Here is a 23239-nt window from a genome sequence, read left to right as displayed (position 1 = left end):
CAGTGGTGAGCTGAATATAACTAAAGCAATAGTAAAGCTGGGTTCAGATCTAGTATACATATTAGATTATTTCAATCCCCTTTTCCACCTCCTTCTCTATACATTAATGGACTGACTGAGGAAGAAATGATCCCTTTTCTGGGAATAAATATTATTTACTGCTATGAAAACCGTGAAGGCTGATACACAATAAAAAAATTATGGAACATGTGAAGAAGCAGAAAAATGTGCCCCCCTAATAAAAATAAAAAACAAGCAACAGAAGCAGACCTACGGATGGCCCAGATGTTGAACTTAGCAGACAAAGATTAAAAGGAAAGCTATGTCCCAGGATCCAGTCCCGCATCAGGCTCCCTGCTCAAGCAGGGAGTCTGCTTCTCCCTCTGACCCTCCCCCCTCTCATGTGCTCTCTCTCTCTCTCATTCTCTCCCTCAAATAAATAAAATATTTAAGAAAAAAAAAGGAAAGCTATGATAAATATGTTAAAATATATAATGGGAAAAGTAGGGAGCATGCATTAACAGTTGGGGAATTTCAGCAGAGATATAGGTACAGTAAGAAAGAACTAAATGGAGGGGCGCCTGGGTGGCTCAGTCAGTTGAACATCTGACTCTTATTTCAGCTCAGGTCGTGGTCTCAGGCTCCTGGGATCAAGTTCCGAGTCAGGCTCCCTGCTCAGCAGGGAGTCTGCTTGTCTCACTCTCTCTCTGCCCCTTTTCCTGCTCTCTCTCTTTCTCAAATAAATAAATAAATCTTTATAAAAAAGAGAGAGAGAACCAAATGGAAATGATAAAAATGAAAATTACGGTACCACAAACACAAGATTCATTTAGTGGGTTGAAGAGTAGACCGAATCCAGCAAAAGAGAGGATCAGTAAAATTTAAGACAGGTCAATAAAATCATCCAAATTGAAACACAAAGGGAAAAAAAGAGTAAAGAAAATAGAACAGAAAATCTGTGATTGCAACACAATATCGATGGTCTAATGTATGTATAATTGAAGGCCCAGAAGGCTATGAAAGAGAGAATGGGGCAGAAGACATATTTGAAGAGGTGAGTGTTTTCCAGAATTGAAGGATTTCAACCCATGCGTGAGAAAAGCTAACTGAAACCCAAATAGGAAAAGTGTAACAACAAAGAAACAAACAAACATAAAACCAATAATAACAAAAACACAGTGAGGCATTTTATAACTAAACTGCTTAAGAATGAAGATAAAAGAGTAAATCTTAAAAGCAATGAGAGAAAAAGACATCATATATAGGAAACAATTTTGAGAATGTCTGACTTTTCATCTAAATCATTGGTTTGCCATAAGACAACATAGTAACTGCAGAGTGCTGAAGGAAAGTACCTGTTAACATTTAAGAACCCTTCACTGTTCAGCAAAAATATCTTTCAATGTGAGAGTAAAATAAAACAGGCAAAAGTTGAAAGCATTCATTTTCAGCAGATATGCACTATAAGAGATGAGAAAGGAAATTTTTCAAGGTGAAGGGAAATTATTCCTGATGGAAGCCTGGATCTACACACAGGAATGAGAAGTAGTAGAATGGATAAATAGATAAACATCTGGATAAGTATTAAAGACCTTTTAAAAAATTATCTATCTATCTATCTATCTATCTATCTATCTATCTATCTATCTACAGAAGCTAATGACTATTTAACAGAAAATAATAATATATATTTACCTATGAGTACCTACTCATTTACCTATGAGTAAATAAAACATAAGACAAAAAGGAAACAAAGAATAGCAAGTGAACAAATGGAATTATAATTTTGTAAGGTTCTTAAGACTGTTCTTTTAGTAATATTATTTGAAAGAGACAATGTTAAGTTAAAGATGCATATTGTATAATTTCAAGATACAACCACTGGGGGGAAAACATTTCACTAAGGTATAGTGAAAACAATCAATACAGGGGATAAAATGGAACAGTAAGAGATTTAATTAACTCAAAAGAAGGCAAAAAATGAGGAACACAAGAACAGGGAACAGATGAATCAAACTGAAAACAAATACCAAGATGGTAGACTTAAACCTAACATTACATTAAATGTAATATAATAATCACTCTGTTGTCAAACTGAATAGAAAAGCACTACCAAACTATATGTTTTTTTAAAAGAAATACACTTTAAATATGAACACACAGATTTGTTGAAAGTAAGAGTACAAAAAGATACACCATAAAAATGTGGGTGTGTCTATATGAAAACACATTGAACCCATCAGACTATAAGACAAGATGTATTAGGTATCAGGAGGGGCATTTCATAGTAATAAAAGGAACAACTCATAAAGATGACATACAACGAAAAACAGCTTTAAAATACATGGAGGAAAAATTGACAGAATTAAAGGGAGAAAAGACAAATCTACAATCATTATTTAAAGGCAAGCAAAAACCCTTTGAAGGTTCTTTATCCCAACATGCACACATACTTTTACTTACCAACAATAAACTGAAGTAGGCTGTGTTTGGGGGAGACTTATCAGGGCAGAATGCATCTCTGGGACTGTAACCCGGAAGCCTGATACAGAGAAGTCTTAGCACAAAACATGGACAGGGGAGTTTCCTGACAGCCAGCAATCTTGGAAGGTTCACAGGTATGACAAATCATGGACTGTTTACTTATGGTTTTCAGATGGCGTGAGTCCATAAACATCCTCACTCATCTTCCCTGGAGGTCATATAAATATCACTACTTTATTTGTGTTCCATGATGAGACAAAAATGAGAGGAAACGTGTCCACATTCTTGACTCCCTCCCTACTGGTTGATCTTGACTGTGAGTTGCTGACTTGGTTCTGAGTGGAGTGTGGCTTCCCTGCAGTCTGTTGTGACCAATAGGGCTCTAGCAACTTCTGAATGTGCCACAGAGGCCACCCTAACAGGCACACAGCTTTACCACCACAGGCTTATCCTGGAGGGCATGTGCAATGCTGTGAATGCTACACCTGCAGGTGTGAGTCCAGGTTCAGGACTCTGAGATTTTCCCGGGAGATAGTGGCATGGGCAGCTATCACTGAATTTTCTATAGCTAAAATCTTGCTTTATAAGCATAGAGCTAAAGAGCTGAATGGAATATTATCTGTCCTAGATGAAAGAAAAAGTTAAAATTTATGACAGAATCTGGCATTTTAAGAATGAGTATGAGGCACTGGACACCTCTCTGTTGGAGGCCAGGTTTGAAATGAAGCTACATGAAATGCTGCGTATGAAGGTAGATATTTTAAAATGGAACAGGTCTCACTTTTTGAGATTAAAATAGACTTATAGAAAAAAAGTGAAGGGAAGAAATCTATCCAGAACCAGATGAGGTGATGGTTGATATTACAAGAAGAATACAGTACAGTCATTGAAGGATACATTGGAATCCATCTAATCCCAAGTGACTTAAACCATAATAATCTTAAATTTTATGTCAGAAGAGTAAAACATAACTGTAGATATTGTTGAAGAAAAGTTTTGATAAAATTTCCAATCTTTAGGAAAGTTTAAAACTACTTTCATATGAAAGTAAGGGATGGAAAGAATGAGTGAACTCAATGGACAGGAGGGGGAAAAAGGCGGAAATGCAAAGGTATGTTTGGAAAAATCTCTACATAAGAAGGATTGTCAGATTCAGAGTCTGAATGCTTGTTGATGATGATATATTTGTTTGCTACCCTTGGAGATGACATAGATGGTGGCCCCTAGGAGCTGGATATAATAAAAGGGTCAGATCTTAGAGGCCACTTAGATGGGAAGCTTTGAAGACACAAGTATGCCCTTCCTTTAAGGAAGCAAATGCTTCCTTAAAACTTTTGAAAAAATTAATCATATATGTAGCATTTAGCTAGGGAAGATAAAAGCTTGCATATTATGTTAATACTCTTCAAAGCATCTTTAGAATCAGAAAATGCAAAGATTGAAAATGAGGGTAAATGCTTGACAAGAAACCAACAATGGAACTGTATCAAGAAAACGAAATAAACCTCATAGGAAGTTAACTATACAGGGAGGAAAGAGTTGAGAGAGAGGAGAAAAACTCCATGGCACATAGAAGTACCAGCCATGCCCCTTGAAGAGTCAGATAATTACGGACAAGAATGACTTCCATTTTATTGTACTCTTTAAGTAGTAGAAGTATGACTTGATTAACCAGAACACCATAACATGAAGAAAAACAAGCATTTTTTCCTGAACAGTAGAGCAACTGGGCACACTTGAAACTTTAAAGCCTTTTTCAGTTTGCCAAAAACTTTCTTTTCTATAGTTTAAGACTATAGTGGAAGTGTGCTCAAGTAAGATTTTATTTGTTTAAAAAAATGAATCTGCCTTCTTCGTCCTTTGCCTGCTCTCATCATGCACATTCGTGGGATGGCACATGTGAGTGCCAACAGGCAGTCATGTGTAAACAGAATAAGGTGACCTATGCCTTCTTTAGACAAATGTAGTCTCTTCTCACAGTTCCTCAGTGATATTTGAAGGTGGGAAATTTGGGCGTTTAGGTGGATTGGGAGTGGAGGAGTGGCAGTTATAAGGTTTTACGAGACATTTCTGTTCCTGATATATTTAATCAGAGCCCTAAACTTCTATAGGTAGCTACTACTTTACCTGGCAGACCTCTTTCATGCACAGCTTTGGCTGCCCCATACAGCCTTCTCAACACAGAGGTTAAAGGAGTAAAGGAAAGCAGAAATGTAGAAGCTGAGCAAAAGCTGCTATGTGCAAAGCTAACTGTATATGTGGAATGAGAACAGGGTCAAAAGGAAGGCAACCCATGTGTGCTAGAGTGCCTACTATGGCAGAGGACTTTATGTATGATATTCTATCTAATCCTTGACATGCTATCATTTAGGCATTATTAGTTCCATTTAACAGATGAAGAAACTGAGTATCAGATTAAATTACTCAGGTTATTAGGATTAATAAATAAAGGTACATACATCTGATCATATTATCTGCCTGATTCTAACGCTCTAAATGTTTCCCTTGTCTTGAGAAATAAAGAGGTTTCCTTTTTCAAAACAGATTAAACACCTAGCAGTAATTCCTTGGATCTTGAAGACTTGGTGCTGTTCTATTGCAAAGCAAATACTATGGGTGTGGGGACTTAGATTAGTGGGGAGTTAGATCAGTGGGGAGAAATCTTCTTTTCCTTATCACCTAATAATGGGTGACTCTGCACCAGGTTAGACCCTGGAAAAAATCAAAAAGGAGGAAAGAGAACCTGATGAGAGGGAGAGATAGGGTGACATAATCTAAGTTATTTCATAATCTCACTTGAGGCTGTAAGAGTACGGGGTGCTAGAGCAGACTCTGAATTCATATTCTACCTTTGCCAAGTCCCACACTGAGTTACTTAATCTCTCTACACCTGGTTTTCACCTGCAAAAAGATGATAATAATATTTCTCTCATAAAATAGCTACTGTGTGTACTGAATGAGTTACTATATATAAAACACTTGGAAAAGTTGCTTAGCACATAGCAAATTCAATTAGAGTTCCTATCATCATCATCATCATCACCATCATTGAGAGTAATTATGTGAATCAGAATATTCTCATTTATGCCCATCTTTTACAACAGTGGAAGGTCTGGGGGTGGTAAGAAAAACAGCAGATTTGAATCACCTAGAGAGCTTTCATAATAACAAGATCCGGACCAAAGTGGACCAATTCTATCAGTCTAGTCAATCTCTGAGGGTGGGTTCTGAGCCTCTTTTTGCTTAAAAATTCCCCCTAGATTCTAATGTGAAGCCAGGGTAGAGAACTTCTGCACTATATTACCAAAAATTGATATTATAATAAATATCTGCTCTATATTATCAAAAATAGTTTTTGCTCCCTAATCTTTCTTATTGGGATTGATAATAAATTTATCAGGTTAGTGTTCTGCATACATATCTGACTGAATTTTGGATATGATTTCAGGAGCTTGCACAAATGCGTTTTATTTCACATGAAGTTAGTGATCATGGACATTAGCTGTAAGCTTTTATAATACAAAGAAAAATGAGATGGGTATTCCCAAAATTAATAGAAGAAAATCTGATATAAAATTTAACAATTGCTTCATGACATTTACCATGGCCTGATTCATTTGTGGTGTGTGTGTGTATGTGTGTATGTGTGTGTGTGTGTGTGTGTGTGTGTGTGTGTGTGTGTGTGTGACACCCAGCATTACCTAACTATTTTTGGAATGAGGTAGGATGTATAAAGCATCAGTTGTGTTATAAAACACACAAAGGCAGAGTGGCACTGAGCAGACCCTTTGTGGAAAGTCAGAGACTCAGCATGGTGTAATTCTTTTATTAACTCAAAGTAACAACGGGATAAAACTCTTGTTAACATCAAAGTGGACACCTATTAAGAGCATCTCGAATTACCTGGTAAATGTGTAACCATTCAGCCTCCCTTATCTGAATTGGGGGCAGGCCATTTATAAACTGATTGAGTCAAGTCTCTGTTTCTGGATGAAAGCACCTTTGAGCCCACAGTGTGAAGGTTGGCAAAACAAAGGAGAATCTATGGTGTTGGTGGTAGTGGTTTTCTATGTGGCAGTACTTTAGAAACATAGTGGATTTAAAAGAAAATATAGGTGCTTGGCCTCTTACCCAGGGATCCTCCTATAACAGATCTTAAGTGGGGCATAAATTTGGGTGCTTCTACTGTGCAGTTAGGGTTGAGGACCCCTGGTGTGGTGGAGAGAACATAAACGTTGCAGTTAGATAATCATGGGCTTGAAATGTTGCTGTTCTGTTCACTTGATGGGAGGTATCAGGGAACTTAATTAAATTATATAAATCTCAATTTCCTCATCTGGAAAAAGAACATAACATAGTATACTTTGCAGCGCTGTTATAAAGGCAAGGGGCAATCCATGGAAAGCACTTAGCGTGGTGCCTGGTACATGGTAAATATTCAGAGTGTTTATGAAACACCCCATAACTTTCTCTTCAGTACTCCTCTCTTCTCTGTGGGTGTCCTTCACTCTTCCTCCGGAGCCTGCCAAAGCCTCTTTCCTGGTGTCCCCATATGGCCTTGCCTTCCACAGAGGCTCCGTCTATTCTTAACCTTCCTGAGCATCTTCCCTCGTTTAACTGTATCTAGTACAGGGATTCCCAAACACTGGGATCACCTACAGGACTTTAAAAATTGTTGATGTCTGATTCCTACACCAGCAGTTTCTGACCTGTAATCCTAGCTGCTAGTATAATGCAATGCAATGCAATGCAACTCTGTGTAAATTCTTCAGAATTCTCCAGAAAAATTCTTTTCAATATTGGAATAAAATCCAAGTAATCAGAGACAAGGAAAAATACAGTAAACATTTGGTAAGTGACTTATCCATTGATTCCTTCAATGAGCATTTGTTGAGCCCTTAAATTGTGCTATGTATTGGGTATAAAATGTATTTTAAGACTGTCCCTGTTTTCAGTGAGTTCACAGTGTAGTAAAACTGAAAGATATTTGTCAACCTTTTATTCAGTGCTTAAGATATAGCTGGTGACATGTGAGATGCTGAAGATACAGAAGTGGAAAAAAATCCCCATGCTCAGGAACTAGATTCCAGTGGGAGGCATTAAAAAAGTATGGTCTGGGACTTTAGTTCGGGGATGTAAGCTCCCACCTGAGGATGAACATACAAGAAGGCTTTCTGAGAAGATGGGAGAACTGATTCTTAAAGAACATGGAGTTAGGCAGTGGAGGGAACATATGTGTGATGGTGAATTTTATATGTCAACTTGACTGGGCCACAGTGCCCAGATCTTTGGCCAAATATTATTTTAGATATTTCTATGAAGATTTTTTTTTGTGTGTGAACAAGATTTACATTTAAATTGGCAGACTCTGAATAAAGCAGATTGTCCTTGAGAATGTGGGTGAGGCTCCTCTCATCAGCTGAAGGCCTTCATAGAATAAAGACGGACCTTCTATGAACAGGACACAACCTTTGGACTTGAATTGCAATATCCATTCTTCCTGAGTCTCGAGCCTGCTAGCCCACCCAGCAAATTTTGCACTTGCCAGTCTCCATAATCCTGTGAGTTGATTCCTTAAAAAAAATCTATGTATGTATACACATCCTATATTGGTTTAGTTTCTCTGGAAAACCCTGACAAATAAGGTATGCATTTGAATCAGATGTATCTTTTCCTATTCTTCTCAAAACTGAAGTCCCATCCTTGACTTCAAATAGATGCCATCCAACATGATTTCTTCTAACTCGAAAGGTTCCCCTTTTAAAGAAAAGGGGAATCTTTATTGGGTCACTTATACCTGAAAGGTTCCCCTTTTCTTTATTGGGTCACTCCTTTCCTGTTTCCAAGGACAAGTACTCCCTTTCTTTCCTACGACCAATCTTTCACTTTTGCTGCAGATCATTCTCCAGCATTTCTTTGGGAGTATAGTGCAATAATCATCTCCTCTCTCACAGGTGCAGCTTCTTCTCTGCTTTCCCTTGAGTTGTGCTCATGTCTTCACAAACTAACACACGTCTAGATGTATGACAGCTTGTGTGTACATTCATGAACGTGACATAATCTCCCAGTGGGCTAGATTCAATGAGGTCAGATGCTGTTGGGCTCTTCCAAGGGAAAGTGGTGCATTGTACGTGGCTTTTTATGGCTGGAATTAATGTGAAGGATCAAATTCTGTACTGGAGAGGACGTAGACTCAGAAGAGTGACATGAGTTTTCTTCAGCCAGTCAGGAGGCTTGATTGACAGTTATGAACATCTTTGAGTAATGAATTAGCACTTGATAAATGGTGATTGTTTCGAGAATAAACTTTGGGAAACTGTGAAAATAGTAAATGGAAGCCTTTATAATTATGCATGGAGAAATTTAAAATTACAGAAAGAAGTAGGGAAAATGAAAGGACAAAAGAGAAGGAGGAAAGGAAATTTGGAGGCGAAGGGAAGATGAGTGGCATGTGGGAAATTTGGGGGGAATGAGAGGAGCCCTAAACAGAAGCACTAAAGGGTTACTTAACCCGAGACCCTGAGTGTCCTTTTCTTTATAAAATAACATCATTTACAACCAAATGCCAGAGGAATTCTCTGTCTCTCTCACATTTGTAATGACAGATTGCCTTGACAAATCATAGCACTGTGTGAGTGCGCGCACACGCACGCGCACACACACACGCACGCGCGCACACACACACACACACACACACACACACACACCCCACAGTGTAGAATATGGCTTGAGGCTACACTGTGCTGAATTATCGGCAGCAAAAATGTTTGACTTCTGATAAACTATGAAATCCCATATTTCATTTTTCTTGGCCTTATTTTGGTAAAATTACCCTTCGTTTTGTGTGAACAACAAAGACAAATTCATGTTGAAGGTGCCTCACTTTGCAATCTATTGCTCATATAGAATATTCTTATTTCTATAGAAACAATAGTTTTTACTTTCCTAACATTTCAAAGAGCATTTTCTCCAGAAAGCAACATTCATGTAAAGAAAACTGCATAATTATAACATGCAGGAAAATAACATATAATTGTATCTTTTAAAAAAAATAAACCTGAAGAATAAAGAACTTGATAGTGACATTATAAGTAGGGCAAGGATAAAAGCTTTACAGAGATCAGAATTCTCTCTTGGGTGAAAAGCTTATTAAATTCTAATTAGACACATGTATGTAGTTTGTGAATATAAATTCTAAAAGAGTAGAAAATATACTGCTGGATTTTTCTATGCTCTGCTTGAAGAATCCTTAAAATCATGTCTTAATTGAATTTTATATTGACATAGCAGACAGAATAATAAAGGTTAAGATAAAGGCTATTTTTCACTATTGACCTGTTGATATAAATCCCAAATTTATAGGTTTTAGTGTATATCAGTTATTATAGGATGGCATAATAAAATAGCATAAGTAGACTTTGTACATGTTCCAACTTAATAATTTCTTATTGACCTATATACTTTCTAATTCTGTTTTATAAAGTCTATCATGAAATCTTTATAAAACAAAATTTTAAATAATTCCCATAAGGATCACATCCAAATTCTTACATATTCTACCCAAAAATTTGTCAACAGAGTTCATTTTAAATAAGTTCTTTTGTTTTCCCTGACTTTAAGACTCTGTTTGCCAAGCTAAGTAATGGCAAGTCCATTTTGAGTTTTTGAAGTGAACATACCTGCCATAATCTGTTCATAAAGTAGAGAAAATGATTCAAAATGATAGTTACCATTTAAAAGAAGAACATCCAAAATGTCCAAACTTACTCTCCTTAAAAAAATTGTTTTTAATTAGTTGACACAAATGAACTAGAATATAGTTTCTATTGTTATTACTTCAAGAATGGTGTGGGGGCGGGGCAGCTGGGTGGCTCAGTGGGTTAAGCTTCTGCCTTCAGGTGAGGTCATAATCTCAGGGTCCTGGGATCGAGACCCATGTCCGGCTCCCTGCTCAGTGGGGAGCCTGCTTCTCCTTCTCCCTCTGCCCCTCCCCCACTCATGTGCACCCACTCTCTCAAATAAATAAAAATCTTTTTTAAAAAAAGAATGTGTGTGGGATACTAAGTTACACAGAGAAACCACAATGTTCAACCTTTCCTTAATTTCAATGGAATAATTTTAATTTTCAATGGAATTGAAAAGGCCAAATTTGTGGAATGTTGACCATATGCCATGGAAGAGTTTGCTCAGTGTCCTTCCAACAGAAAGGATTACAGCCATCAGGGTATTTCAGTTACTAACTTAGAAAAACTAAATTAATTTAACAGCGGATGTCATTGTAAAGGAAAAAGCTGATGATGGCATCAAAGTATAATGTGGTTTTAAATCTCTAGCATATAAAACTGCAGGGTCCTTCTATTGTGAATATATTTCTCACTACTCATCAGGAGGGTCTCTGAGTCCATGTTATGTATGCCCGACTGATGTTTTATAGTGGATTCAGTGGGATGCCTGAAGAACATTCTTTTACATGGAAGATCAGAGTCAGAATCACAGTTTGGAAACTGCATTCTCCCACTGTGAATGTGATAAGATGTCCAGCAATGAGCAGAGAGGTTAACAAATGGAAGACACCAGCACAGCGGCTCTAATGGATCCATAACAACTTGCACGGTCTGTCTCTGGGATCAAAGGAGAGAGGTCATGGGCATGTATCTGTGCATAGAATTTTTTCACAGCCCTTTTTCTAAAACATGTATAGAGGGCGTTATGGAGGGAAGCCTATGGATTGGTTTAGTTTTATTGTCCTTTAGGACATTTTAAAAAATGTCAAAGCTTCTGCCATTTTTAATCCACGAAAACTGTCATCCCAACTTCCAAAATTGCTTAAATCAAAGTTCCCAAATCCAGGCTTTACACTACTTAACCAGCTTAATGTCACCTGACACCTTTTTTTTCTTCTTCTTCTTTTTAAAGATTCTTTCCTTTGTTGTCTCCTATGCCACCCCTCTCTCCTGGTTTCCCCTCCTGTTTTTCCAGCAATTCCTTCTCAGTCTTTTCCAAAACCAGTTCCTCAGTCATGGGCTCTCTATCTCTTGGTCCTTGCTTTATTTTTCTCTGTTCTCACACAGCATCTTTTGGTACTCTTATCCATTCCTCTGTCTAACCCAGATCTTTCTCCTGATCTCTAGACTTGTATGTCTACTTGCCTACTGAACACTACCCTGAGTGTATTTCATTAATAATTTCACAGTCTTGCTACATGCCAGGCATTGTGCTAAAAGGGTAAAAGACACACCATCCATGCCCAAAAGAGAACCTACGTGTATCTTCCCTCTCTCTTCAAATCTGTTCTACAATGGAGTCACTTCCTCTGGGTATTGTAGTGAGTTGAATGGTGGCCTTCCAAAGATGTCTACTCAGAAACTGTTAATGTAATGTTATTTGGGAAAAGGGTCTTTGCAGATGTAATTAAGTTAAAGATTTTGAGATGAGATCATCCTGGATTAGGGTCTGAAATCCAATGACATATGTCCTTCTAAGAGACGAGAGAGGAGAAAACAGACACATAATGAATATGGAAGCAGATGGGAGTGATGCAGCCACAAGCCAAGGAATGCCTGGAGGCACCAGAGCTGGAAGAGGCATGGAAGGATCCACCCCTAGAGCCTTTAGAGGGAGGTGGCCCTGCAGGGATTTGATTTTAGACTTCTAGCCTTCTAGGAGAGAATACATTTCTCTTGTTTCGAGCCACTAAGTTTATGGTAATTTGTAACAGTAGCCCTAGGAAATGGATACAGTACCCTGACTTATAATTATCTGGTTACTGTCCCTCTTCCCTGTTAGAATACTACTCCTTAAAAGTAGGGCTGAATTCCTTCTCTATAGCTAACACCTAATACTTTGTACACAGTAGATATGTTGCAAGAATGAAGCAAAGGATTTTCTGTTTGGTTAGCATAGAAATAGCATCAATCTACATGTAATAAAGATTGAGCTTCTCCTTCTCTAAATAGTCTTGCTGAATACTTTTGGATTCAGCATAACATTTCATAAACTATTCCTTTACACAAAAATATTTATCACCTATGCTGATTTTTAAAACTAAACTCCAGCCTCCTTAGCATGGAATTCAAATTGCAGTACTACTGTTATGTTAAAATGCGGAACTGATCTTATTGTGAGGAGGGAACCATGTCACAAATATCTCTAAGATTTCTATGTTAGGTCAAAAGTATAACAGAGAATACTAGAAAGCCATGTTGATAAATTGACTGAGGATATTAAAAGTTTTAGGGGAAACTTGAAAATTAACAGGCTCAGAAATGAGAGCTGTAGAAACAAAACATGGAAGAAAGCCCAGGAAAAATCATGTTCTTACGCATTTTGTGCTTTTAAAAATATTACATTTCACAAGTATTTTCAAAAGATGGATTTTTTAGGTCATTTAAATTACTTTATCAAAGTTGTCTTATTGTTAAATATTCCTTACAATTTTTCTGACTCTTTAATATATATATTTGTATATTAAAATCTAGATGCTTTGCTAAGTCATTTGAGGAAAAAAACACAGCATATTCACATAAGGTACAGTGAATGCAAATCCATTTCCTTAAAGCAGACTTCCCTAAATATATCATTCATAATTATGTGTGTTTTGTTTTTAAGACACAAAGAGCTCTGCTTGGTAAATGTCTATTCTTTCTGTATCTCAGATCTACAGCTGGCAGCCATCACAGGCACACCCACTGCACTCGCACACTATTCTGATTAACCCTGTTTGTGGAGGGTCACTGCATTTATGACACAACTAAACAGCAACAGAAGGAGACACAGATACACTTAATAGTATTAGTTATTTGCATATAAAATGGTCCAATTAAAAGGCTTGGTATGTATTTGAACAACTGAGTGTAAAGCAGCTTAAAGAGCATAATCCACGTCAATTGAAAATTTTCCTGAAAGACGGATGGGAGATAATAGGCATAATTTCTAACGAAAAATTACACAAATAAAAGGGTTTTACATTTAATATTCTTCTAGGAGAGGTTTTTTTTTTTCTTCAGCGATAAATAAGAACATGACTTTCACAACTAAAGATAGACTCCTCAAAGAGCCTTTGAAAGGATGGGGGGATGGGCAGAGGAGGAGGGGGGAGGGGCAGGGCAGCCTTCTTTACAGAGCCTATTCATAAGAAGCTATTTATGGACCAAGAGTAAGTCAAAGAACATGCATAAAACTTAAGCCCATAAAATGTAAGTCCCCTGCATTAGTTTTCCACGGCTGCCATGACAATTGAGCAAAAGCTGGTTGGCTTGAAATGACAGACATTTATTCTAGCATAGCTCAGGAGGCCTAAAATTCTCAGTCAAGGTCAGCAGGGGTGGCTCCTACTGGAGGCTCGATCCATGTCTCTTTCCCAGCAAAGGTGTCTGCCACCAATCCTTGGTATTCCCTGGTTTAAGGCAGCAAAACTCCAGGCTGCCCTCATCTTCACACAACCTCTTCCGTGGTGTCTCTCGACATGCTTTCAATATTGCGATACCAGGAACTGGACAAGGGCCCACCCTAATTCACTACGACCTCATCTTAACAATTACATCTGCAAAGACCCTATTTCCAAAGAAGGTCATGTTCTGACTTCCAGATGCCCAGGAATTTGGGGGGTACTATTCAATCCAGTGCAACCCCTCAGTCTTTGGAGGTCTCATACTTCATGTTGTAACTCATGAGGTAAATGCCCCGTAGTCACAATTGTTTGACGATATAGTTTCTTTTTTTTTTAAGATTTTTTATTTATTTATTTGACAGAGAGATAGAGAGCACAAGTAGGCAGAGAGGCAGGCAGAGGGAGAGGAAGAAGCAGGCTCCCCGCCAAGCAGGGAGCCAGATGCAGGACCCGATCCCAGGACCCTGGGATCATGACCTGAGCCGAAGGCAGCCGCCCAACCAACTGAGCCACCCAGACGCCCCTTGACGATATAGTTTCTTAATTTGGAATATGTACCTCACTATATCAATTTTTCCTGCATTTAACCAATAAATTTGGGGAAGATCTTCAAAGATAATATAGAATTTTCCATGCACTCTCAAATGGGTGATTGTCATGGTAACTCTTCTCTAAATCAGTGGTCTTGAAAGTTGGTGTGCTTCACAATACCCTGGAGGCTTGTTAAAATACAGATTTGCTGGGCCCCACCCTCTGAGTTAGACATTTGTATTTTTAACAAGCCCCTGGTGATCCTGATGCCAACACATGGGGACTACACTTTGAGATTTCACCGCCCTAACTGGTCTTCAGGTCAGAGTCCCAATTACTCTCAAGAAGGAAGTCTTTTCCCTTATTATCCAGTTCCCTCCTTCTATTATTATTATTAATAAGGTGAGGAGAAATAGAATGCAATTGTGAAGAAAGACAAGGAGGAAGATGCTGGCATAATATATCTATTATTAACTTCTGACTGATGATGAAGTTTCAGAATAGCATGAGGTGGAGTGATTATACCAACCTTTGGCTAGTTTGGGATTCCTGAATAACTATAACCCATATTTGAAGAACAGGGAAGGCTTTTTTTTCCTTCATATTTCTTGAATGTAGCTTAGCATCTCCAAATTTTAGTAGATTTAAGGCAACTTCAGTGGAAAGTAATAAATATTAAATTATGGACATGGTTTACTTACTTTTATTCAATTAGAGGTGTTTGGTGTGTGTGTGTATGTGGGTGTGTGCTTGTGCGTATACTTTTTTAAAAAGTTTTAGCAAAACTATTGTTGTGATAGTTTTTTATTTTAAGAAACAGTTTTGAATAAATCAGTGTCCTACATCTCTGGCATAATAGTTAATGGTTTCAAACTGGTTTTACGGAAAACACCATAAATATAGCCATATAACTTTACTAGAGCCCTAGTATATGGGAAAAAAAAGGAAGTGATATTAAGACCTTAAAATACAAATAATGATAATTTGGAGAATAGAAAGAAAAAACACATGCAATTAACTTTTCATTTAAGTTGCCTATAATTGAGTAGCTGTCCTGATATAGCATTCTAAATTTTCTCCTGCACAAGTATAAGTAGATAAAAGTAGTTGTAAAAATGGAATTTATTGCTAAATAAAAATTACAATATGCCCAAAATTTGCCAGTATAAGGATTATAAGTCATAATATTGCTATAAGCATCCACTTACAAGTTTTTCCTCTAATATAATAACAATGTGTGGCAAAGTTTTAATATTTTTATATCAGTTATGAGGTACACTAAAATTGGATTCTTTTCCATATGGTTAAATTAATTTGTGATGAAATCAAAGCATTTGCAGATTTCAGTAGCATTGTAAGAAAGCCATTACTCTGGTAGACTCAGCTATAATATTGGGAAGGCAGCAAATACCATATTTAGAAGAAAAAGCAAGTTCCTTTGTCAATATTTCAAAACACTAAATAGTATAATCTTTTACTACAGTATGTGTTTTAGAAAAAATGCAAATATATCCCTAGAGGGCAGTGGTTTCAGCACCGAGTACTTGTGTAATATTCCTAAAGATCCCAATGATAGTATTGCAAATTTCATCTCAATTTCTTTTTAAGGATGTTAGGAAAACAGTATTTTTAGGGACACCTGTTTCGTCTTTGAAAGTGCTGCTAAAATCTGTTATTGTCATTGTCATATTTGCTATAGTATGTGCTGACAAAATTGTTGCTACATATTGAAGAGAGGAAGAAAAATATAACTTTTTTCTCTTTTCTGGTATGACCACACTCTTCAATATCAAATGATATATCTTATAACTATCAAATTTATTATGCAGCTTATAATCAGCATTCAATTCAAATATATCAAAAATGAAAATGCAGAACTTAACATGTTACACCAAATAAATTAATTGTTTTTGTTTACTGTCAATGTCTAGTAAAAAATATTGTCAAAAATTTTACTCAAATTTTAAATTGCTGTAGATTCTCAAGGGCTACCATGAAAGAATAAGATGAATTATATATTCAGGATATTCAGCGTTATTAAGACTCATCTAAATGACCATGAAAATAATTAAGTAAAATACAAATGTGGGCTTATTTCAAGTACTTATGGTAACACTTTGTGCATTTATGCACTTATAGTGCATTTAAAAGGAATTCTAAATAGTAAATATCCTCATGACCTTAGAATTTACTATAACTTCCTCATTATTATGTTTATTTAAATAGCATAATGTTTGTTTTGGGGATGTGTTCATTCAGTCATTCAACAAATATTTAGAGTGCCTCGCCATGTTCCTGGAATTGTGTGATGTCCTGTGGATGTAAGAAAAATCAAGATGTAATCCCTGCTCTCAAGGAGTTTGTGGTCTCCTAAAGAAGACACAAAATCATTACAGTGTGTTAAATTCCATACTATAGTTATAGCACAAATGTGCTAAGCAAGAAGGGGTGAGTAAGGAAGGTTTACAGGAAGAAGTCACTTAAAACCTCAGTCCAGAAAGATAAATCGAGTCAGTCAGGCAAAGTGGGATTTGGGCAGGGAAAGACGGCATTCAAATAAAGGGAACCATCTCTGTAAAGGGTTAAGAGGGACAAAGAGCAGGGTGAAATGAAGGAATCTCTTGTGGTTTATTAAGGTGAGCATGGTCTAGTACACCATTACCATAATTATAAAATGGGAAGTAATATTTTCAAGTACTATATAATTTGTGTTTTTCTATACATATTTTGGGGCTCGGAGCTTGTAATGATAAAGAAGATGCAGCATTAATCCCAGGTTATTAGGGAAGAAATGGATGGCAAAGGAGGAAAAGGAAGCAGTTCAGCTCTCAGAATAGCCATGCATAGAATAAAGACCTCTAGAAAGCAGCTCATCTTACTTTTGATTTCAGGAGGAAGTACAGGAAGGAAAAGTGAGGATGAAACCTTTATTTTCTGTTTCAATTAGACATAGTCAACATCAGATTTAAAGGTCTTCATTATATGAGCCTGGATGGATGAATGAAATTGATCCAGACACCAAAGAGGGGGAACTGGCCCCTTCTTTCCTTTTGCATCTCCTATATGGGACACCAGCTTACTCTCTTTGTGGTATTAGACATGACATTTCATTCTTATCCCCTATCTCCAAAACACAAGTATATATGCACTAACTTCAGTTTTTAAGTTTTAATTTAAAAAAAATTGTGCACATTTAATTTCCATTTGGTATTTCTAGAATACTTCAATTTCCTATTGTTTTTTTTTTTCTCCCACTTATCCACAGAACTTGATTCAGTTGCTTACACTAGTTACACTGCAATATAGGAAAGCAATTAAACAACTGTGAGTTTGGACTTTTAAATAACTTTAAAACAATCAGCTCACTTCCTTTTTGAACTATTTCTAATTACTTTTTTATAATTTGCCCTAATTATCTTTACTTTATCTTCATTCTCTCTGCCTTCGTGGAATCAACTGAGTAACTCAGGCTTTACATGTGTCGTGTTATCTTTTACTCTTACTAGAACTTAAAGCTATCAAATAATGCTTTGAATTAAATCTCACCATCCACTTGTTTCTATCGGTGACACTGTTTCCATGTTCCATGTTCCAATTAGCCAGGACTAATGGTGGCCATGGGTGAGAAGCACATGCAGTCTGTCACCGTCAAAGTCTGTCGATGACCTCCATCAACGGTTTTACTCTGGCTTCTCTCCTGACCTCATTTCCTAGTGCTGCCTCCTCCCTTGCTAAGCTCCTATTATACCTGTCTCTTGTTGCCCCTCAATAATGGCACATAAATTTCAGTTTCAAAACATTTGTCCTTACTCTTCCCTGTATGGCGTGGTTCCCAATTTCATTCAGGTCCCTGCTTAAATGTCACCTTATTACAAAAAGATCTCTCCAGGCTCTATGTAAAATATTTCTCCCATTCCTTGCATGTTCCTGCTTCTTCTTCCCTTACTGTTTTACTTTTTATGCTCATCACATGGCATATTATATATTTCTCTTATATTTACTTATTGTTTTTCTCCCTCTATTAGAATGTATGCCCCATAAGAGCTGGAACTAGAATAGTGCCTGATACCTAATAGGCACTTAGTAAATATTAGTCATGTTAATCAATGAATCAAAAATAAGCAAAGTAAAATTAGCAACCATGCCTATGATGCCTTACTGAACTATAACTTATGGACTTCTTTTCTGTTTGCTTATAAAATGGTTAATGCTAATACACTAACATCTGCCAAATGAGCTGTTTGTTAAATGCATCTTCAAAAGGTCAGCAGCCATGTTGGAAACCTGTTCGCACTGACTATAAAAAGTACTAACTGAAAAATGTGATTTATATTAATTCCTGAAGAAAATTTAAACATAAGGAAGATAAGAGAATAATATTAGGTAGGATGGCTAGGAAAGGACATTATAAAGAAAGAGGTATTTAAACTGAAGGCTGAGGTGGAGCCAAGCAGAGTAGCACAGATGACAAATGGCTGAGACAAAGAGAACAACTGGGGTAAGATTCTGAGTGAGAAAAGAACTTTTGCACGTTCAAGGACGCAAAAGGCCAACTGAATGGAATGAGAGCCAACTGCCACAAGGTAACGTTGAAGAGATAGGCCAAGACCACATTATTTTGGGTCCTGTAGACAGACATATTTTTGCACTGCATACTAAGAGCAATGAAAGTCCATGAAAGCCTTAAACTTGGCACACTGACACAATGTGATCTATGTTTCTAAATGGCATTCTGGACTTTCTAGGTCTAGACCAAATGTAGTAGATACACTTTTCCCTCTTTCTCCTGCTAAATTTAGCTTAAAACCCTAGCCATTACATACAAAACAAACATAAGAATGCTGGAGAGAAGAAGACAGACTGGCTAGGGATCTTGGAGCCTGAGAAACAATACAGCAGAGAATTCTTTGTGTTTTCTTTCTGCCTCTGACATCCCAGATTGGGCACTGGAGAAGCCAACCTGGAAATGCCAACAAGCACAGACAGAAAAAGCTCCAATAAAAGGGAAAATAAGAAGGTATTCGGACTGCTGTATGAAGAGCGCATTAGTTTAGAAGTAAGACCAATGGAGAAGATGCTGCACTAGTTCAGGTAAGAGATGTTGGCGACTTGCATTTGAGTGAAGGCTGTGGATATGACTATGCAGAGGTGAACAGCCATGGGATACAATTTGGAGGCAGAACTGCTTGATTTGGCCCACATATGGGCAGGGTGGAGGGGCAGGCAGGGGGAAACCCTCATATGAATGACTCACAACTGTAAGAGTTTGAGTGAGAAATGATCAATCACTGTGCAATAGGATAGGAGAGCTAAAACAAAACTCTTTCATTCTGAGGGCTGACAGGCTAGGTCCATGAGGACAGTATGAATGGAGTCCAGTCTAGTCTCAGTGATGATAAAAATAATAACATCCCAGCCTCAACAGATGGCCTTATATTTCACAGCAAAGGGAATAAAAGATGCATTGCAGTGTGGATTAAAAAAAATTGAGTTAATATGGGACTCAAAGCAGTGCCCAAGGAGGGACTCTATTGAACAATACAGAATATAAGCAAAGTCAGCAAAGAAAGCTGTGCAGTTAACTGAAAGTCATAGAAATAAATATGGTGACCAGGAAGAATGAGGATAAAACATAATATTGTGGCAAAATGGAAACATTTTATTTTAGAGGGTTGCATCTATTTTTGGTTGGGAATGATACATTCAGAGCTATATTGGGTTCTACTTCACCTTGAAAGTAAAGAAAGAAAGCTAAAGATCCCTGGAGGACAACGCAGTGAACTCAAAGACTTGAAATCACTTGATATCTTAATACATTTTAGGCAAACACAACTAGAACAAAACTAGCTAATTTTCTTGTTCTTTTAGCAATGCAATCAATTCGGATTAAATATTAAAACATATATAGATCCCAAATGGCAGTTCTTAGACTTAAAGGGCACCTAAGAATTTAGATAATTTTGATAAATCCATGGAAAAATGTGCTCATCCATCTGCTCTCCACCCTGATGTGATATAAATACTAACTTGACATCTGGACTCTTTTCTGATAATCCAGCATCTCGTTATTACTTTATTTGGGAGAGCTAGAAACATCCAGGTTAGCACTGCGTTTAGATCCACAAGCCATTAACACAAAGCAACCAACCAAGCCCATAGGCCTTCTAATGGCTACAGCAACACTCGGCTCATAAGACTCTTGGAGGACAGTATATGGGAAATGCTGGCTGCAGAATTTTTGGGGAAACTCTACCCTCATCCTACCTATTCAGAGGACCTTCTAGTTTATGCTAGCAACGAATGTAGGTAAGGCCCACCATGACCCCTTGGCTGAATACAGACAGGCCCAGCAAGTTCATTTTCTTTTCTTTTTTTAAATTTCAGACAGAAACCTAAGTCAACTAAGGAGGAACTCTAGGATAGTAGAAAAAGGAAAAAGTATACTGTGAAAAGGTTTCTGGCTGTTTACCCGTCTTCCTGGAGAACACTTACATTTTAAGGCAGAGAGGGTGTTGGGGAACCAGTCCTTTAATAATATACCTGTTAAAAAAATTTAACTGAGTATATCTGAAGATCTATTTATTTTTTTCTAATTGGCTTTATTAAGTGATTCATGAATCTGACAGCATCCCATCTATCAAGTACAGTGCAGCTCGGAGTAGTTGCACAAAATGCAAGGGTTTATTTTAGACAAAGGAGCCTGGGGCAGAGAAGTTATTAGCAAAAGAAAAGAAAGGATTGTTTCAGGCTAGGATATCTCCTTTTGGGGGCGGGGGAAGGGAAAGGCAGGGTTTTTATCATGCAGATTACCTCACTGATGCTGATCTGGAAATTTCAGATTGACTTTTATAAGGCCACATTGCTTGGATAGGTTAAAATTGTAATTAAGCCTTAGTCTGCGGTCATGAGGGGAAAATGACTCTAATTTGGGCTTGGTTTTTCTTTTTTTTAAGCATACCTAAGGTGCAAAAGGCAACATTTGAAATCAGATAATACTTACTCTAAATCATTTTTTAATGGCCAAAGTTCATCAAGACAAATTTATTCATTCAATTTCAAATTATGATTCATCTGCCAAATACACCAATCGCCAGATCAGTTTCAACATTACCCTTTGGGAGACCCCTTTTAAAAAACTAACTTTCAAAGTAAATACAGTCATTATCATTGATAATAAATCAGTAGTTGCTGTAGATAATAAAGGATTTTATCTAATCTGGCTCTAAAATAACGTTCATAGAAGCAAGTAAAGAAAAATCAGCCAAAGGCAAGGAAATAACTATAATGAAAGCTAATAGGAAAAGAAACAAAAAAAAATCTGGAAATAATATAATGGCAGGTTTATGTATAGAGTGTAAAGGCCACTTTTAGGCAAATAGCCTTGAGCAGTGGAATGTAGGAAGGGCCCACCATGACCCCTTGGCTGAATACAGACAGGCCCATCAGGTGACCCACCTAAAAATATCCATAGGCCCTAACTAACCAATGGGCTACTTAAAACCAGGCACAGTTACCAAAAAAAAAAAAAAAAAGAAAAAAAGGAATTCCCAATGTCCCCATACCACCTCCTCCTCCCCCTTTAAAAATAGCCCCCACCTACTGCCTTAATACAGTTTTCTCCTTCGTTGTCCTGTCCATAGCTCCCTTGCGGTACATTCAATAAACTTCTATCTCCTTTGTTCTGCCTAGGGTGAATCCTTTTACGGCCCATGCCACCAGCTTCCAAACACGACCATCACCCCACATTTGGGGCCCCCCATCTGATGGAGAGAGACACCACAGAGAGTAACTTGTACATTATTAAAAACTGACGAATACTTGTTGGATGACAGCCTAAAGGTGTCTAATGTTAATGAATGTGTAAGTTACTCGTATTAATAAGGTATATTGTGCCAAGTTCTAGGACAGAGGTGTGTGCTGGGTAATAGAGAGCCCAAAGAAGGGGCATCTCACTCACTTTGGGGGCAGAAAAAATTTTGCAAAGGTAAAGGTGGCTGAGTCAGGTCTGAATTATAAGTGGGATGTACCTGTGGGGCAGAGCCACATAAACAGTGCTCATTTCCAAGCACCTGTGGGGCTAGGGCAAACAAAGCTAGAGAAGTTCAAGGCTTAGGAATAGGTCCAGGTCCTAAAGGGCTTTGAGTTACACTGAAGCTGCTTCGTGTTCTCCTTTAAACCATGGGGAATCCTATGGTTGGATTTAGAGAAGATACTGATGTAAGCCTGATGTTCTAGAGAGATCCCTCTGGGTCCAGTGTGGACAGATCATGGAGGGGCAGACGGTCAGGTAGAAACCAGCACTTCTAAGAAAGAAGTGACCAGGCTCTGGTGACTATCCTGGGAGTGGGAGCAGAGAGAACAGTTTGAAGAAATCATCAGAATGCAAGTCTACAGGGAGGGGCTCTTAGATCACATTTGTTCCTGACGTGGGAGGGATGTGAAGGAAGGTGGTGCCACTTACTAAGGTGGGGATAGGGGATAAAAGAAACATGGTAGTGTGATAAGATTGTTAAGAATTATCATCAGCATCATTCTCATGATCATTGGAGAGACTTGATAGGAATCAAGAGCTCAAATATAAAAATCTAAGTGGACCAGAACTTGCTTCCTGTTTCCAATCTGGCAATATCTCCTTCAAGGCAAAATGGTTTTACTTGGCCTGTCATTCAAAAGAATAGAGGGAGAATTACAATCCTCAGGCAGCTCCCTGCTATTAACAGCATGAGAATGCCTCTGTTAAGGTCTGAAGGTATTTTTGCTCAGGGGTCAGTAAAAGCCCTCAAGGAAGCCCGAGGTAGAGCCAAAGATCAGCATTGACTCTAAGCTTGGGAGTTC

General features: G+C 37.7%; 1 protein-coding gene and 1 long non-coding RNA gene across 4 annotated transcripts in view; one reads left to right on the top strand and one right to left on the bottom strand.

Annotated features, from left to right (window-relative positions):
• The window catches only part of LOC113912594, a 33145-nt gene extending 10917 nt beyond the window's left edge, over positions 1 to 22228 (top strand). For both annotated transcript variants that reach the window (XR_003516897.2, XR_003516896.2), the window contains 2 exons: positions 19343 to 19495; positions 22094 to 22228. This is a non-coding gene — a long non-coding RNA (uncharacterized LOC113912594). The remainder of the gene's footprint in view (positions 1 to 19342; positions 19496 to 22093) is intronic.
• DTNA (dystrobrevin alpha) overlaps positions 1 to 23239 on the bottom strand; it is a 340156-nt gene that overhangs the window by 254184 nt on the left and 62733 nt on the right. The gene's annotated exons all lie outside the window — the stretch shown is intronic.

This window comes from Zalophus californianus, chromosome 14 (assembly GCF_009762305.2).
Source record: "Zalophus californianus isolate mZalCal1 chromosome 14, mZalCal1.pri.v2, whole genome shotgun sequence".
Taxonomy (NCBI): Eukaryota; Metazoa; Chordata; class Mammalia; order Carnivora; family Otariidae; genus Zalophus; species Zalophus californianus.
This window is presented reverse-complemented; position numbering and strand designations above follow the sequence as displayed.